A 20,486-nucleotide genomic window follows, 5' to 3' on the forward strand; every position below is an offset into this window, starting at 1 on the left:
GATGCCTTGCCATCATCTCCATGCCCCCATCAGTTGCGTCCACTAATCAAATAGTGGGACCTACAAACAGATTATACACTAAAAACTTAGTACGCAAGATTAGTGCAAACCTAAACCAGATTCAGCGAACTAAACCAAATATAACTCCCACGCAAAGAAGGGTACCTCCCCATCAGTTCCATAGAGTCACACGATCGACAACATATACAGATTTCCGATCAGATGAGTAGACAATGTTGCGAACCTCCCCAGACCATTCTGCAAAGGGTTACAAAATGGTAGATAGAAAATAGGGATGCATTTTATGTCCTCGTAGAAAGGACATATAGATATAATATATATGTCCAGAAATTTACCTGGAGCATGTACATTTAGAGTTTTGTTAGCAACTCACCTGTAGAAGGCATAAAAAATGAGGTCACCAGACACAAAATTAAAAAATACATACACATCATGTATGTTCACGATCATGTGAAGTGAAACAATTTTGAACAATAAACCGAAAAATGACGTGTTAAATTAGTCTACGTTCCCAGGAGGCCAAACAGAAATCAAAAGATGTGATGTTCAGTTATCAGTCTACAAACTGAAAGGCATTGTGCTATTCATGACAGTTCTCTTGAACTTCTGATGCAAGAATGCAAATTCGAATGACAAGAATAGACGGTGCCCCTTAATATAGACCCAAAATTAATTTAGTAAACCCATTGATCACAAGATTTTCCGACAGAAACACGATAGACTTCCCGACCTAGCCCTAGAACGGAACCCGTAACGTCCCCCGCCGCTCGGTCCCAAGCCCGCACTGTCGTGGGCGCCTCCCACACCGGCAGCATCCCTTCGGGGTCCCCAAGATGACGAGCGATCCGGCGCGGCGGAAAGGGCTGGCACTGAGGAGCAGCGACTCGGTCGGGAGCCTGGCCAGCTCCAGCGGCTCCCTCCATCATCGCCGCCATCGGCCACATCCAACGCGGTCGTCGGCCACGAAGAGGCAGACGAGCCCGGCAGCAGGGTGTTGTCCCTCCCATCGCTTTCATGTTCGACTACTCTTCCTTGGATCGCCTACCACCACAGATGCAGGGATCCTCTTGACTCACACACCGACCATGCCTCAACCAGCGAGCATCGGCGCATCGCCGGCGCGCTCCTCCGTGCTCTCCCTCCTCTCTTCCATGGTTGGCACAAGGGAGGGATGAGACGGGCAGGAGAGAGCCTCTTTATCTAGATCAGGCAGGGGTTAGGTTTGGAAAGAGTAAATCAGCTGGAGCGATTGAGGGAAGGAGATCAGAATGGAGCAGGGCGCGATTGAAGGGTATGGCAAGAAGAACTTTTTTGGAAAGCTTTGATTCTGGTGATAATTACCATATTCGAAATTTCCTTAGTTATAGCCTTACCATACATGGATTGATTTATTACTATAATTATCATATTTGAGATTTCTAAGTTTATAGCCTTACCATACGTGGATTAATTGTGATTGATTACCATAAATACGTTGGGTATTGTCGGCCAGACGAGAAAGAGAAAAACCGGTGGGAGGGGGGTGGTGGGAGGTGGGACGAAGAAAAACCGGTTGAAAATAAACCGGTTGAAAGTTGGGGGGACTATTCAACCAATTCGTCCATTAGGAGTAGAGATGAGCTGGGACCTTGCGCCATTTGGCATCTTCTGTAAAACAAATGTATGCCATTGTCAAGTGATCTCATTTCTTCTTTTTGGTATATTACGGTACCATGTAATTGGATATAAGTATCTATAAAACTGATTCTAAATCAATGAAATATGCATGCTTTCAATACTCGGCTCACTCTCGCTTTTTGCGCCATGGGCGCAACGAGTCATCTAGTATTGTTCTAAAGGATCAGTAGGAGGCATGGCAATAGAAGCAAGACCAATAATTTCATCCTTACTAGGCAATTCTTTATCGGGGGTTGTCTACTAAATTTGGAGAAATTAAAACATGAGACATATTGTGACAACCCGAGACCGACGCTCCAGAAGACTTCCAGCTATTTTGTTGTCGACGTGTGTTTTATTTCCTTGTTGCATTCATTATCACATCGTCCGCATTGCATCAGCACTCCATTGCCGTCATTTTTCTAAAACTTGCTTGTGTTCGTAGTTGCCATGTAACCCCTTGTCTTTGTTGTCCGTTCTGAGACCAACCACTCTTGCAACCTAGTTCTTCGTTTTCTCCCTTCCTAAACCGGAGTCACTCTACACTTACCACAGATTTCCTTGCGAGCGCATATGAAAATTACCCTAACACGACCCGCGCTGTCGTTACCGATGGGTCTGGATCATCCCTAAACATCCCCAAAATATCTTTGCTTTCTTACTTGGACTCCCATAGCATTTTATCTCGACCGTCCGATCTTGATCGGGTGATCCAAATTCCTCTCCTCTCCCTATTTATAGTCCAACCTCATACCTAATCTACACTAACCATAGAAATTAGGAGGCTTGTCCCTTCGCGCTGCCGCCTGCCGCATCTTTCTCGGGATCCCCATCGCCCCAACCCAGCACCAGCACTGTTTTCCTCGATCCAAACCCCTCCGCCTCCACTCTCTGCCTCCACCGCACATCCATCTAGCTGCCCGTGCCTGAATAGAGCAAACCGCGACCACTCCAACACGACCTCGCTCGTGCGCACCTGCAGTGACAGTTGGGCCATGCCGATCCACCGTCCCAAGAGCTGGCTTGCCCTGCTCCTGCCTTCCCAAGATCAGCGTTGCACCAGTGCCCTTCGGTTCCCGCGCCGCCGGTGAGCATCATTAGGCCCAAGGTCACGTTCCTATCGCCCTCACCTTCCCTCTTCTTCCTTCTTTTCCGTTCTACTCCATCCTCTCTGAAAGATCCCTCTCCCTCTCTCTCTTCAAGTGCACAGGAAATGCTCCACCGTCGCTGATGCTCGCCGGAGCACCGGTGCCCCAGATCCGTCATGGCGCTGCCTTCCCGAGATCCTCCCATGCCAATGCCCAACGTGCCCCTGCCTCCTCGACCTCCTGACACCCCTCATGCCCGAGCCGCATGGGAGACGAACACCCCGCAGCAGCGCCTGACCCCGCGCTCGTCTCCTCGACAGACGGCCACCTCGCCGGACTCCCAGGGCCCGAGCTCCGCAGCGCCGTCGCCTGGATCTGCCTCCCTCCTCACCAAGTTCCTCACGGCTCCACCTCCCTGCTTTGCTCCTGCATGAGCAGGACAACGAGCGCCTGCTAAATCCGGCCGCACTTGTTGACCGCGAGCGTGGCTGGGCCACAACCGTGTCGCGGCTACAAGGCCCAGTATCGACAGATCCCCAAGGCCCAGGGTGAGCAGTCCCTGGCCTTTCCTCTATTGTGATTCCTCTTCAAATTCGGCCCGACTAGTGTTTTTTCCCGTCTGGATGAATTTAGCTATTATCCAGCATTTATAGATTTGAAGAAAACCCCTCAAACTTCATGCATATAATATCTCATGAACTATGCATCATATGTAAAAACTTCATATATGTAAAATGCTTAGAATTTTGCATAGATTAATAATTAGCAACTTGTATCCATGTTTAAAATATTTAAATTGTTGTTTGCATTAATGTTCTTAAATAACATGTTAAATTGGTTTATTTCATAACTAAATAACCATAGCTCCGAATTAAATAAACTTTATATGTAAATGGTTTAGAAAATGCATAGTTTAACATGGTTCACTTACTTTGCATGTTTAACAACTCTAAAATATGGTTTAGGCATAACCGTACCAAATTCGAAATATGCACCTGGGGATTTTCCGGAATTGTTGTTTGTTGTTCCAGACTCATTTAAAATTGCCTAGATAGGTGGTTTTATTATGCTTCACCTCTTGCCATGTCAATTAACATTTAATATTAATGAGTAGCATAAAACGAGAGCGAACTAAATAATTGGATGTGGTGTTTCGTCCATATGTAGCTCGTTGCATATTGAGCTCCACTTAATTTGTAGTGTTGTTTGTTGCACTTTGCTATGCCATGCATATTTAAACCGGACATGGATCATACTTGTTTGTGCATCATGCCATGTTTATGCTTGTGTGTTTACCATGTTGTTTGCTTCTTTCCGGTGTTGCTTAATAGTTTTGTTAACGTTGCAGACTGTGAGGATTCATTCAACTACGCCCGTTCGTTTACTTCAAGGATTTAGTCTTCTTCCTAGCGTGATTTCAGGCAAGGTGACCGTCACCTTGGATCTCACTACTATCTTTGCTATGCTAGTTGTCTCGATGTTATCGCTATCTCGCGCTACCCACCACTTGTTTATCAAGCCTCCCAATATGCCATGAAACAGCCTCTAACCTTTCCACCATCCCAGCAAACCATTGTTTGGCTATGTTACCACTTTGCTCAGCCCCTCTTATAGCATTGTTAGTTGCAGGTGCAGTTGCAGATTATTCCATGTTGGTACATGGATATCTTGGAATATCACAATATCTCTTATTTAATTAATGCACATATATATTTGGTAAAGGGTGGAAGGCTTGGCCTTTTGCCTGGTGTTTTGTTCCACTCTTGCTGCCCTAGTTTCCGTTAAACCGGTGTTATGTTCCTTGAATTTTGCGTTCCTAATGCGGTCGGGGTTTATGGCCCCCCCTTGTTTCTTCGTCTGAAGTAAAGCTTTCCCGAGGAGATCCAACATTGGTTTTACCATATGCCTAATAACAACTAAAACTTGCATAGGGAATTCCCGTGCACCGAGGATAATTTATCAACAACCCCCGGGCCAGTGCTCGACATGAGTGTTGGCCCACCTACCTAGTAGTCGGTGATGCCGCCTCGGGGCAACTTGATGGTATTTTGGCTATCTTCCACTTTTGCCTAGACGAATGAGTCCGTAGATAGAGAGTACGCAGCTCTAGACACGGATCTGACTCACCGGGAGATCCCCTTGGGATAGTTTTCCTTTCTTCGAAGAGCTTGTGCATCGGGATTTCGAGATTACTCGGGGTGTCCTGCGATGGAGGATTGTCTCCGTGGATCGTGAGAGCTTATCATGGGCTAAGTTGGGACACCCTGCAGGGTTTAATCTTTCAAAGGCCATGCACACGGTTATGTGGCAGATGGGAGTTTTTAATATCCGGTTGTGGAGAACTTGACACCAGATCCGAAATAAAATACACAACCGCATGTGTAACGGTGGCTGTCTCTTTTCGAGCAAGTTCGGGACGAGAACATGGTGGGGTTATGTTTGACTCGTAAGTAGTTCAGGATCACTTCTTGATCATTACTAGTTTGCGACCATTTGCATAGTTTCTCATCTTATTCTTGTACTCGTAAGTGAGCCACCATACAATGCTTAGTGCTGCTGCAGCCTCACCTCATATCCATTCCATACCTAATAAGCTTTGCTAGTCTTGATACCCATGGTAATGGGATTGCTGTGTCCTCGTGGCTCACAGATTACTACAACAACAGTTGCAGGTACAGGTAATGTGATGATCTAACACGAGTGTGATGCTTGCTTCTTTGGAGTTCTTCGTCTGCTTCTTCTTCGATCAAGGGATATAGGTTCCAGGTCGGGAGCCTGGGCTAGCAGGGTGGATGTCGTTCTTCTTTTTTGTTTGATTTCATCCGTAGTCGGATCCTTCTCTTATGTATGATGATTGCTATGTATTAATGTATTGTTGTATTGATGATGTAGCTTGTGGCGATTGTAAGCCTTTATCTAGTACTCTCATCTATTCAGTACATGGTATGTTGTAATGATATCCACCTTGGTATGCGCTTGAAATGCGATTGTGCCCTAATCATGAATTCATCACGTGATTGGGATAGAATCGCATCTTGGGCGCTACAAGTTGGTATCAGAGCCTTACTGACCTTAGGAGCCCCCCTAATTGATCGAATTGCTTCCATTGTTGAGTCTAGAAGAAAACTATTTTGAGTCTAGCTATATATATCGGAGAGTAGAATTTCTTTTTACTCCTCATCCCCTCGTCGCTCTGGTGAGGACTCCTGACATAGACGTTTTGACTTGACTCTCCTTTTTCACTCAATTTTTTTAGGATCATGCGGGTATTGTTGGAATCATTGCAATATTGATGTGACGGGAATTCTGTGTTGGTGCCTCCTGATATTTGGCGTTGTGGCAGTGTCCTGTGGAGTTGAGCTCCAAGGTGTTTTCGTCACAATGCTTATTGTTTCAGTTCCGGAATACCAGAGGACGCCGACATCGAGACCGCTTCTATACTCTTTGTGGTGAGAGTAGTTTGACGACACCCAGTACTGGGGAGAGTGGTCAGATGTATTGCCACAACTAGTATATTGGATGTTTTTCGAAGGTCTGAGGTATAGGATTTCCGAGGTTTTCTTGGTTATGTGTTGACGGATGAATACAGTTGGAGTGTAGGATTTGTTAGTTGTGTGAGATATTTGTGCCTCCCTGTATCCCCATCACCAGATTGCATAACCAGAAAGTTTCAGGAATTTTCGCTGGGAATTCAAGTAGTTACCTAGAATATCATTCCGACAAATCCATGATATGAGATTAGGGTTAGAAATCTAGTGGTCCGCCTGTCCATGGTCGTTTTTACAATGGTCTTGTTGTGTGTTAAAGATTCCTTGGCTATGCTGACTCGGGACGCTTCGTATGTCATGTGCACTACCTTGTACATGATGGTGATGTACGATCGAGACCGTGTGGGCTCCACCATGAAAACTTCGGACGAAATCTCTATCATATGTTTGTTTCCGTCTTATTTTCCAAGCCAAATCCTTTGTTTTGTTTTATTTGTGGTATTTAAGTTGCTTCGAACTCGAGTGTTGATTCCATACCTTTTCCTAGAGGTGTTCTCATATTTCCTTGGGAGTGCTAATCATTCTTGATCATCGAGATTGTCATGTCAATCCTTTTCGACCGGTTCACTTCAAGTTATTCCATACAGGCGCCGTTGAGAAGCCTGAGGATTTTTTCGTTCCATCTGTCCCAAGTCGCCTTTGTTTTTTCCATCGTCCCACCCTTTTCTTCAAGGACTCGGATTTCTTAATCCAGTATCCGTTTTATAGATGTGAAGTTTCTTCATCCTTTTCATCCAAGTTTCATCCGGCGGTTCCTCGTGAAGATGCTTAGGAGCTACAAGTTTATCATTCTTCGTTCCCTTTTCTTCTCCGGTGGACTCAATTCAAGTTTTCAGTGTTGATCATATCCCTTTCTTTTGTTAAACACTTTATCATGTTGGAAGTTCTTATCCAAGGCTCTCTTATTTATTCACCTCTCCTAGTTCATATCCAGAGTGTTTAAGACATCTCAAAAGATTCACGTTTCCATTCTTAATCCATTCAAGCTATTTTGAGGTTGTTATGTCATCCAAGCCATTTAAATCAACCGGTGCATTTTCTCTTCCTAAGCAATTTTATTTCCAAGAGTGTTCCTTTTGAGTGGGCCCATAACCCACAGGCCTTTTCCCAGGATCTTACCCGACTCTTATAATTTTCTGGAGTTATTCTTAAAAAAAATCAAAATTTGACGTAAGAATGAATTTCATAAGTCATATGCCTTCTCCAAGACCGCTTCCAAATTCTTTTCATCGTTGGTTTAATCTTTAATTCTTCATTTCAGAGTGCCTCAATAATTCATGGTGGTTCTCGTCATCATTCTTAGCTTTGAAGACCAAAGAAGAGTTTCTCTTAAATCTTGTCCATTCCCTTGAAGATTTGTGGTTCTAGCTTCATATCATCCTCACAATTACTTTCATTGTGAGAATTCTTTTTATATCCATCCAAAGCATGGCGTGAGTTCTTTCCATTTTTGATCCTATGGAGGTCATCAGTTCAGTGTATTTAATCGTTCTCAATGTTCAGCTCTTGTTCACCAACTCTCCTAAATTGTTATTGCTTCATTCATCTCCAATTTCTTTCGGTGCTTCCTTCAAGTGTTCTCCGGTCAGCTCATGATCTCTTCGTTCTCCTATATCTAAATTCCCTCAATTGTCTTCGTTCGTTTTCTAATTCCTTCCGGCGATGCCTTCTCTTTACTTCATTCATTTTCAATCCTACCGGTGGTTCGTTGAAGATTTTCCAAAGTCGTGCTATATCTCTCCTCAATCTTTCAATGAGAATAAGTAGCATGCTGATACGTCTCCAACGTATCTATAATTTTTGATTGCTCCATGCTACTTTATCTACTGTTTTAGGCAATATTGGGCTTTATTATCCACTTTTATATTATTTTTGGGACTAACCTATTAACCGGAGGCCCAGCCCAGATTTGCTGTTTTATGCCTATTTCAGTGTTTCGAGGAAAAGGAATATCAGACGGAGTCAAAACGGAATGAAATCAACTGGAGAAGTTAATTTTGGAAGGAAACCAACCAGTTGGGCTTGGAGTGCACGTCAGGGGAGTCCCGGGCTTCCCACGAGGGTGGGGGCGCCCCCCTGGGCGCGCCCCCCTACCTCGTGAGCACCCCGGAGGTCCACCGACGTACCCCCTGCACCCATATATACCTACGTACCCTAAAACTTCCAGAACAGAAGATAGATCAGGAGTTTCGCCACTGCAAGCCTCTGTAGCCACCAAAAACCAATCGGGACCCTGTTCTGGCACCCTGCCGGAGGGGGATCCCATCACCGGAGGCCATCTTCATAATCCCGGTGCTATCCATGACGAGGAGGGAGTAGTTCACCCTCGGGGCTGAGGGTATGTACCAGTAGTTATGTGTTTGATCTCTCTCTCTCTCTCTCTCTCGTGTTCTCTCTCGTGTTCTTCTATGGCACGATCTTGATGTATCCCGAGCTTTGCTATTGTAGTTGGATCTTGTGATGTTTCTCCCCCTCTACTCTCTTGTGATGAATTGAGTTTCCCCTTTGAAGTTATCTTATCGGATTGAGTCTTTTATGAGAACACTTGATGTATGTCTTGCGATCCACTTGATGTATGTTTTGGTGATCAACTTGCGGGTTTCATGACATTGGGAACCTATGCATAGGGGTTGGCACACGTTCTTGACTCTCCGGTAGTAGCTTTGGGGCACTCTTTGAAGTACTTTTATGTTGGTTGGATGAATATGAGATTGTGTGATGCATATCGTATAATCATGCCCACGGATACTTGAGGTGACAATGGAGTATCTAGGTTACATTAGGGTTTTGGTTGATTTGTGTCTTAAGGTGTTATTCTAGTACGAACTCTTTTATAGATCGATCCGAAAGAATAACTTTGAGGTGGTTTCGTACCCTACCATAATCTCTACGTTTGTTCTCTGCTATTAGTGGCTTCAGAGTGACTCTTTGTTGCATGTTGAGGGCTTGTTATATGATCTTTCTATGTTATTATTGTTGAGAGAACTTGCACTAGTGAAAGTATGAACCCTAGGCCTTGTTTCCTACCATTGCAATACCGTTTACGCTCACTTTTGTTACTTGTTACCTTGCTGTTTTTATTATTTCAGATTACAAAAACCTATATCTACTATCCATATTGCACTTGTATCACCATCTCTTCGCTGAACTAGTGCACCTATACAATTTACCATTGTATTGGGTGTGTTGGGGACACAAGAGACTTTTTGTTATTTGGTTGCAGGGTTGTTTGGGAGAGACCATCTTCATCCTACGCCTCCTACGGATTGATAAACCTTAGGTCATCCACTTGAGGGAAATTTGCGACTGTCCTACAAACCTGTGCACTTGCAGGCCCAACAACGTCTACAAGAAGAAGGTTGTGTAGTAGACATCAAGCTCTTTTCTGGCGCCGTTGCCGGGGAAGCTAGGTAAGTGAAGGTATATCTTTAGACCTTGCAATCAAATCTTTTTGTTTCTTGTTTTAGCACTAGTTTAGTTTATAAAAGAAAGTTACAAAAAAATGGAATTGAGTTTGTCTCATACGCTTCACCTTTTTAATATCTTTCGTGAGTATGATGGAAAGGATAATTGTGCTCAAGTGCTAGAAGAAGAAATCTATAGAATGTTTGGTACTAAATCTTTGAATGATGAGCATGATTGCAATGTTGTTAGTATGAATTCCTTGAATATCCATGATGCTAATGATATGCAAAGCCACAAGCTTGGGGAAGCTATGTTTGATGAAGATGATATTTTTTGTCCCCCAAGCTTTGATGAGCAAATTTACTATGATGAAAGCATGCCTCCTATCTATGATGATTATTGTGATGATACGTATGCCATAAAGAAGAAGTTTGCTTATGTGGAGAGTAGTAAATTTTCTATGCTTGTAGATCATGAAAAGAATGCTTAGGTGCTGGTTATATTGTTGAATTCATTCATGATGCTACTGAAAATTATTATGAGGGAGGAACATATGCTTGTAGGAGTTGCAATAATATCAAGTTTCCTCCCTATGTGCTTAAATTCTTGAAGTTATGCTTGTGTTACCTTCCTATGCTAGTTGATTATTGTTCCCATAAGTTGTTTTCTCACAAAATCCCTATGCATAGGAAGTGGGTTAGACTTAAATGTGCTAGTCATATGCTTCATGATGCTCCCGTTATGTTTCAATTCTTATCTTTTATGTGAGCATCATTGTCATCATCATGCCTAGCTAAAAGGCATTAAAGAAAATCGCTTGTTGGGAGGCAACCCAATATTTATCCTTACTGTTTTTGTGTGTCCACATGATTATGCTACTGTAGTAATCATGTTTTATAGCTTTTATTTCAATAAAGTACCAAGTAAGACCTTTAGGATAGCTTACGGTGATAGTTGTGTTGATCCTGCTGAAAATCAGAAACTTTTGCACCCAGTAAATTAGTTTTGTTAATTCAAAGATACGTGCTTCTGATATGATTATTTTTGCTATGGATTGGTACACGACTTTCTTAGGACTTCCTAATTTGGTAGGATGTTTGGAGTTCCAGAAGTATACGTTTGATAGAAATTACTACAAAATGTTCTATTTTTGACAGATTCTGTTTTTCTATGTGTTGTTTGCTTATTTTGATGAATCTATGAGTAGTATCGGAGGGTATGAACCATAGATAAGTTGGATTACAGTAGATATTACACCAATATGAATTTAGAATGAGTTCATTATAGTACCTAAGTGGTTGTTTTATTTTTTCTTATACTAACGGAGCTTACGAGTTTTCTGTTGAGTTTTGTGTGGTTGAAGTTTTCAAGTTTTGGGTAAAGATTTGATGGACTATGAAATAAGGAGTGGCAAGAGCCTAAGCTTGGGGATGCCCAAGGCACCCCAAGGTAATATTCAACGACAACCAAGCAACTAAGCTTGGGGATGCCTCGGAAGGCATCCCCTCTTTCGTCTTCGTTCATCGGTAACTTTACTTGGAGCTATATTTTTATTCACCACATGATATGTGTTTTGCTTGGAGCGTCATTTTCTTTTGTTAGTTTTTTCTTGCTGTTATTTAGAATAATGTTTTGCATCTTTAGTTTCAATAAGAAAGTCAAGGATAGCCTTTGCCATGCTTAATTTGCTAGTATACATGTTGCTGTTTGAAAAACAGAAAGTTCACCGCTGTTGCAAAAATTCCCTAGAAAAGTCAGAGAGTGTTATAATGTTGAATTTTTTTTGCATATTGAGCTCCGATAAATTTATTACAGTGGGAATTTTAGTTCATAATTTTTGGAGTCAGGGAAGTATTGATACTCTTGCATTCTTTACAGACTGTACTATTTTGGCAGATTGCTGCCATGGTTGCATTGTTTGCATATGTTTGCTTAACTAATGATTCTATTTGAGGATAGGAGTATTAAATATGCAGAGGCATTTAGTATTCAATGTTGAATAATTATTTTAGTGATTTGTTACAGTAGAAAATGATAAGGTTTTGCATTGGTTTATACTAACCTATCTCACGAGTTCTTGTTGAGTTTGTTGTGAATGAAGCTTTTGATAAAAAGAGAAACCATGATATGAGATGAATTAAGGAGACACAAAAGTTAAAGCTTGGGGATGCCCAAGGCACCCCAAGATAATATTTCAAGAAGTCTCAAGCATCTAAGCTTGGGGATGCCCCGGTAGGCATCCCACCTTTCTTCTTCAACAACTATCGGTTAGTATCGGTTGAGCCTAAGTTTTTGCTTCTTCACATGAGTTGTGCTATCCTTGCAATGTAGTTTTATTTCGCTTTGCTTGCTGTTTGAATAAAGTATCAAGATGTGAAATTATTAAATGAGAGAGAGTCTTCGCATAGTTGCATAATTATTTAGCTACTCATTGACCTTCACTTATATCTTTCGGAGTAGTTTGTCATTTGCTCTAGTGCTTCCCTTATATCTTTTAGAGAACAATGGTGGTTTTATTTTGAAGAAATATATGAACTCTCATACTTCACTTAGATTATTTTGAGAGTCGTTAATAGCATGGTAATTTGCTTAATATTAATATACTTGGTATTCAAGATATGTGAGACTTTCTTATGAGTGTGTTGAATACTAAGAAAAGTTTGATGCTTGATAATTGTTTTGAGATATGGAGGTAGTGATATTAAAGTCATGCTAGTTGAGTAATTGTGAATTTGAGAAATGCTTGTGTTGAAGTTAGCAAGTCCCATAGCATGCACGTATGGTTAAAGTTGTGTAACAAATTTGAAACATGAAGTGTACCTGGCTTGTGCATCCTTATGAGTGGCGCTCGGGGACGAGCGATGGTCTTTTCCTACCAATCTATCCCCCTAGGAGCATGCGCGTAGTACTTGATTTTTGATGACTTCTAAATTTTTGCAATAAGTATGTGAGTTCTTTTGACTAATGTTGAGTCCATGGATTATACGCACTCTCACCTTTCCACCTTTGCTAGCCTCTTCGGTACCGTGCATTGCCCTTTCTCACCTTGAGAGTTGGCGCAAACTTCGCCGGTGCATCCAAACCCTGTGATACGATATACTCTATCACACATAAACCTCCTTATATCTTCCTCAAAACAGCCACCATACCTACCTATCATGGCATTTCCATAGCCATTCCGAGATATATTGCCATACAACTTCCACCATCATCATCATGACATGCATTACTTTTCTCATATTGCCATTGCATGATCTTGTAGTTGACATCGTATTTGTGGCAAAGCCACCATGCATTATTTTCCATACATGTCACTCTTGATTCATTGCACCATCCCGGTACACCGCCGGAGGCATTCATATAGAGTCATATCTTGTTCTAAGTTTCGAGTTGTAATCCTTATGTTGTAATCAATAGAAGTGTGATGATCATCATTATTAGAGCATTGCCCAAACAAAAAAAAGGCCAAAAAAAAGGAAAGGCCCAAAAAAAGAGAAAATAAAAAAATAAAAATAAAAAAGGGCAATGCTACTATCTCTTTTTTCACACTTGTGCTTCAAAGTAGCACCTTGTCCTTCATGTAGTGAGTCTCATATATTGTGCTTCAAAGTAGCACCTTGTTCCTCATGTAGTGAGTCTCATAAGTTGTCTTTTTATACTAGTGGGAATTTTTCATTATAGAACTTGGCTTGTATATTCCTACGATGGGCTTCCTCAAATGCCCTAGGTCTTCGTGAGCAAGCGAGTTGGATGCACACCCACTAGTTTTCTTTTGTTTAGCATTCATAGCTCTAGTGCATCCGTTGCATGGCAATCCCTACTCCTCATGTTGACATCAATTGATGGGCATCTCCATAGCCCGTTGATTAGCCTTGTCAATGGGAGACTTTCTCCTTTTTTGTCTTCTCCACACAATCCCCATCATCATATTCTATTCCACCCATAGTGTTATATCCATGGCTCACGCTCATGTATTGCATGAAGGTTGAAAAAGTTTGAGATTATTTAAGTATGAAACAATTGCTTGGCTTGTCATCGGGGGTATAGAAGTTGGGAACATCTTTGTGTGATGAAAATGAAACATAGCCTAACTATATGATTTTGTAGGGATGAACTTTCTTTTGCCATGCTATTTTGAGAAGACATGATTGCTTTGATTAGTATGCTTGAAGTATTATTATTTTTGTGTTAATATGAACTTTTGTCTTGAATCTTTCGGATCTGAATATTCATATCACAATTAAGAAGATTTACATTGAAATTATGCCAAAGTATCACTCCGCATCAAAAATTCTTTTTTATCATTTACCTACTCGAGGATGAGCAGGAATTAAGCTTGGGGATGCTTGATACGTCTCCAACGTATCTATAATTTTTGATTGCTCCATGCTACTCTATCTACTGTTTTAGGCAATATTGGGCTTTATTATCCACTTTTATATTATTTTTGGGACTAACCTATTAACCGGAGGCCCAGCCCAGATTTGTTGTTTTATGCCTATTTCAATGTTTCGAGGAAAAGGAATATCAAACGGAGTCAAAACGGAACGAAATCAACAGGAGAAGTTAATTTTGGAAGGAAACCAACCTGATGGGCTTGGAGTGCACGTCAGGGGAGTCCCGGGCTGCCCATGAGGGTGGGGGGCGCGCCCCCCTGGGCGCGCCCCCCTGGGCGCGCCCCCTACCTCGTGAGCACCCCGGAGGTCCACCGACGTACCCCCTGCACCCATATATACCTACGTACCCTAAAACTTCCAGAACAGAAGATAGATCAGGAGTTTCGCCACTGCAAGCCTCTGTAGCCACCAAAAACCAATCGGGACCCTGTTCGGGCACCCTGCCGGAGGGGGATCCCATCACCGGAGGCCATCTTCATAATCCCGGTGCTATCCATGACGAGGAGGGAGTAGTTCACCCTCGGGGCTGAGGGTATGTACCAGTAGTTATGTGTTTGATCTCTCTCTCTCTCTCTCGTGTTCTCTCTCGTGTTCTTCTATGGCACGATCTTGATGTATCCCGAGCTTTTCTATTGTAGTTGGATCTTAAGATGTTTCTCCCCCTCTACTCTCTTGTGATGAATTGAGTTTCCCCTTTGAAGGTATCTTATCGGATTGAGTCTTTTATGAGAACACTTGATGTATGTCTTGCTATCCACTTGATGTATGTTTTGGTGATCAACTTGCGGGTTTCATGACATTGGGAACCTATGCATAGGGGTTGGCACACGTTCTTGACTCTCCGATAGTATCTTTGGGGCACTCTTTGAAGTACTTTTATGTTGGTTGGATGAATCTGAGATTGTGTGATGCATATCGTATAATCATGCCCACGGATACTTGAGGTGACAATGGAGTATCTAGGTGACATTAGGGTTTTGGTTGATTTGTGTCTTAAGGTGTTATTCTAGTACGAACTCTTTTATAGATCGATCCGAAAGAATAACTTTGAGGTGGTTTCGTACCCTACCATAATCTCTATGTTTTTTCTCCGCTATTAGTGGCTTCGGAGTGACTCTTTGTTGCATGTTGAGGGCTTGTTATATGATCTTTCTATGTTATTATTGTTGAGACAACTTGCACTAGTGAAAGTATGAACCCTAGGCCTTGTTTCCTACCATTGCAATATCGTTTACGCTCACTTTTGTTACTTGTTACAACGCTGTTTTTATTATTTCAGATTACAAAAACCTATATCTACTATCCATATTGCACTTGTATCACCATCTCTTCGCCGAACTAGTGCACCTATACAATTTACCATTGTATTGGGTGTGTTGGGGACACAAGAGACTTTTTGTTATTTGGTTGCAGGGTTGTTTGAGAGAGACCATCTTCATCCTACGCCTCCTACGGATTGATAAACCTTAGGTCATCCACTTGAGGGAAATTTGCTATTGTCCTACAAACCTGTGCACTTGCAGGCCCAACAACGTCTACAAGAAGAAGGTTGTGTAGTAGACATCACATGCCTATCTGTTGCTTGTCATTAATTTAAGTTGATCAAGTGTAAGAATGACATAATTCTTATTCTTGTTTCATCAAGATGATTCAATTCCTTTTTCTGGAGTTTGTACAGGAGGAATAAAGTCTTGGTTTCAAGTTGTTTGTCTGTCTCTCGGTGTTCTAAGCTCTCTCAATTTTCTCATCGTGAAGATCCATCTAAATCATTGCAAGGCTTTAATCTTATTCTTTTCAACCTTCACTTTTCATCCTTTTGTTATCGGAGTTCTTCATGGTGGTTCATCAAAGATTTCTTTCATTCTTCAAGTTTTCATCAAGATTCTTGCTGGAGGAGCTCAAGTATTCTTCATCATGCATTTCGATGTGCAATTCATTTTGCCTTATCTTGAAGTGGAGATTTCCATCTCTTCATTCCTCTCAACAATTCAGTCATTTGGTAGTGGCAGAATTTCACCTCAAGTTTTGAGATGTTTTCATAATCCCAAAACAAGCTTATTCTTTTTGTTGTTGATTTTCCAACAACTCCATTCAAGTCTTTCTCCTAAGGATGCTCTTTCAAATTCAATTGCGGTAGAAGGTGTTGTTTTCTTCTTTGTTCTTTTCATTCCTTTCTTTCATTTCTTCCAGAGGCATTGTGTTGTTGCTCTTCTCAAAGTATTATCTCATCTTTTCAAATTCGTGCTCTATTTCTTCCATGTTCAACCGGAGTGCTATCCAAATTCTGTCATTCTTGTTCCTTGGCTATCTCATTATACCGGTGTGGTCATATTCTTCTGGTTTGTGAAGCTCTTATTTCATGTCTTTCAACCTACAAGGTTCTCGTAATGTTCCTTGTTCCTCTTTGCTAACGGAGTGCTTGCAATCTCGTTCATCTCCATTGAATTCTTTTTTTCAATTTGTTCAACCTCTCAAGGTTCATGGTTTCACTCATTTGTCAAACAAACAACTTTGTTTTACCTCATCCTCTTTGATTCTCTCCAGTGCCATCCCGAGATCTCAGGGCGAGATCTCTTGTAAGTGGGGGAGTGTTGTGACGACCCGAGACCGACACTCCAGAAGACTTCCAGCTATTTTGTTGTTGTCGTGTGTTTTATTTCCTTGTTGCATTCATTATTGCATTATCCGCGTTGCATCGGCACTTCGTTGCCGTCATCTTTTTTTAAATTGCTTGCGTTCGTAGTTGCCACATCCCCCCTTGTCTTCATTGTCCGTTCCGAGACCAACCACTGTTGCAATATGGTTCTTCGTTTTCTCTCTTCCTGAGCTAGAGTCTCTCTGTACATCCCACAGATTCCCTCTCAAGCATGTCCGAAACTTACGGGAACCCGACCCGGGCTGTCGTTACCGATGGGTCCGGATCATCCCCAAAATATCTTCGGTTTCTTACTTGGACTCCCATAGCATTTTATCTCGATCGTCTGATCTTGATCGGGTGATCCGAATTCCTCTCCTCTCCCTATTTACACACATAGTTCTTTTGCCAGAATCTTGGGATTCTCCCAGAATCTGACCCCTACCTACCTTCTCCCAAAAAATTTGAGCCCCATTTGTTTTACAATCCTATCTAGTTATGGTTCAATTAGACAGGATTGTAAAACAAATAGGGCTCAAAGATTCTGGGAGAAGTTGGGTAGAGATGGATTCTGAGAGAATGCTGGCAAAAGAATTGGACCATAGTCCAACCTCATACCTAATCTACACTAACCGTAGAAATTAGGAGGCTTGTCCCTTCGCACCGCCGCCCGCCGCATCTTTCTCGGGATCCCCATCGCCCCAACCCAGCGCCTGCAATGTTATCCCCGATCCGATCCCCTCCGCCTCCAGTCTCTGCCTCCACCGCATATCCATCCAACCGCCGTCCCCGCAACAGAGCAAGCTGCAGCCACTCCTACACGGCCTCGCTCGTGCACACCCCTCAGCGCCAGCTGGGCAACGCCGATCCACCGTCCCAAGGCCAAGCTGCCGGCTTGCCCTGCTCCTGCCTTCCCCAAATCAGTGTTGCGCCGGTGCCATTCAGTTCCAGGTCGCGTGCCCATCGCCTTCACCTTCCCTCTTCTTCCTTCTTTTCCGTTCTAATCCATCCTCTCTGAAAGATCCCTCTCCCTCTCTCTTTTCAAGTACATAGGAAATGCTCCACCGTCGCTGTTGTTCGCTGGAGCACGGGTGCCCCGGATCCGTCGCGGCGCTGCCGTCCCGAGATCCTCTCGCGCTGATCCCCGACGCGCCCCTGCCTCCTCAACCTCCTGACCCCCTCACGCTCGAGCCACACGGGAGACAAGCAACCCGCAGTAGCGCCCGACCCTGCGCTCGTCTCCACGACCGGCCGGCCACCTCGTCGGCCTCCCAGGGCCCAAGATCCGCCGCGCCATCGCCCGGATCCTCCGCACTCGATTGCTTGATTGAAAGTGGAGCGCACTTACCACCAGGATAACAACGCGCCTATGCCCAAAAACTTCTTTCTTTCGTTTTTAATCTTACCTAGGTCGTTCGCTGGTCAGCTTCTGGGCATTTTTTTCTTGTTCCTTTTTCATGTTTCTTTTCTCATTTCCTTTTCTCTTTTTCTTTTCCTTAAATGCGCCAACTTTTTTACTAAATTTGTGAACTTTTTTTCAATTTCGATGAACTTTTTCCAAATTCAATGAACTTTTATCTAAATCGATGTACTTATTTTCAAATTTGATGAACTTTTTTCAAATTCAATGAACTTTTTTCAAATTCAATGAACTTTTTATCAAATTTGTGAACTTTTTTCAATTTTTATAAACTTTTATCAAAATCAATGAACTTATTTTCAAATTTGATGATTTTTTTTCAAATTCAATGAACTACTTTTCAAAATCAATGAACATTTTTCAAATCCGATGATTTTTTTCCAAATTCGATGAACTTTTTCCATATTCGATGAACATTTTTTCCCAAATTCCATGAACTTTTTTTCAAATCGATGAACTTTTTTTTAAAATCGATGAACTTTTTTCAAAACCAATGAACTTTTTTCAAAATCGATGAAACTTTTTAAATTTTTGTGAATTTAAAAAAAATGGTGAACTAGTTTTCAAGATCGATGAACTTATTTTGCAGAACCAATGAACTTTTCAACTAATTTTCAGATTTTACGTTAATGTTTTCACTGAGTAACAGTTAAGTAGCACTTTTTCGTAGCTATAGAACAACAGAACTTGTTTGGTCTACTAGTTCTCGCGTCAGACAAAAAGGAGTGTGATCCTGAAATCGAAACCCAGCTTTCGCAATTTTTTTCACATGCAGTTTTTCGCGTCGTGGTTTTCGGTCGAAGTTCACCTGGGCCGGCCCAGTAACCGCATGCGCTTCCAGCGCCAGAACGCGAAACCGGCGCTGAAGGCGCCGGTTAGGAGCTCCCAGGCCTAGAGTGAGCAGCCCCCTGGCCTTTCCTCTATTGGGCTTCCTCTTCAGATTCGGCCCGACTAGTGTTTTTTCCCGTCTGGACGAATTTAGCTATTATCCAGAGTTTACAGATTTGCAGAAAACCCCTCAAACTTCATGCATATAATAACTCATGAACTATGCATCATATGTAAAAACTTCATATATGTAAAATTCTTAGAGTTTTGCATAGATTAATAATTTGCAACTTTCATCCATGTTTAAAATTTTTAAATTGTTGTTTTCATTAATTTTCTTAAATAACATGTTAAATTTGTTTATTTCATAACTAAATAACAGTAGCCCGAATTAAATAAACTCTATATATAAATGGTTTAGAAAATGCATAGTTTAACATGGTTCACTTATTTGCATATTTAACAACTCGAAAATATTGTTTAGGCATAATCATACCAAATTCGAAATATGCACTTGGGGATTTTTCGGAATTGTTGTTTGGTGTTCCGGCCTCATTTAAACTTGCCTAGATAGGTAGTTTTATTATGCTTCACCTCTTGCCATGTTAATTAACATTTAATATTGATGAGTAGCATAAAATGAGAGCGAACTAAATAATTGGATGTGGTGTTTCATCAATATGCAACTCGTTGCATATTGAGCTCAACTTAATTTCTAGTATTGTTTGTTGCACTTTGTTATGCCATGCATATTTAAACTGGACATGCTTCATACTTGTTTGTGCATCATGCCATGTTTATGCTTGTGTGTTTACCATGTTGTTTGCTTCTTTCCGGTGTTGCTTATTAGTTCCGGTAACATTGCGGATTGTGAGGATTCGTTCGACTATGCTCGTTCATCTACTTCATGGATTCAGTCTTCTTCTAGCGGGATTTCAGGCAAGATGACCGTCACCTTGGATCTCACTACTATCCTTGCTATGCTAGTTGTCTCGATGCTATTGCTATGTCGCGCTACCCACCACTTGTTTATCAAGCCTCCCAATATGCCATGAAATAGTCTCTAACGTTTCCACCATCCCAACAAACCGTTGTTTGGCTATGTTACCGCTTTGCTCAGCCCCTCTTATAGCGTTGCTAGTTGTAGGTGCAGTTGCAGATTGTTCCGTGTTGGAACATGGATATCTTGGAATATCATAATATCTCTTATTTAATTAACGCACATATATACTTGGTAAAGGGTGGAAGGCTCAGCCTTTTACATGGTGTTTTGTTCCACTCTTGTCGCCCTAATTTCCATTAAACCGGTGTTATGTTCCTTGAATTTTGCGTTCCTAACGCGGTCGGGGTTTATGGTCCCCCTTGTTTCTTCGTCTAAAGTAAAGCTTTCCTGAGGATATCCAACATTGGTTTTACCATTTGCCTAATAACAACTAAAACTTGCATAGGGACTTCCCGGGCACCGACGATAATTAATCAAGAAACCCC

Source organism: Triticum dicoccoides, chromosome 2B, assembly GCF_002162155.2.
Source record: "Triticum dicoccoides isolate Atlit2015 ecotype Zavitan chromosome 2B, WEW_v2.0, whole genome shotgun sequence".
In the NCBI taxonomy this organism is placed as follows: Eukaryota; Viridiplantae; Streptophyta; class Magnoliopsida; order Poales; family Poaceae; genus Triticum; species Triticum dicoccoides.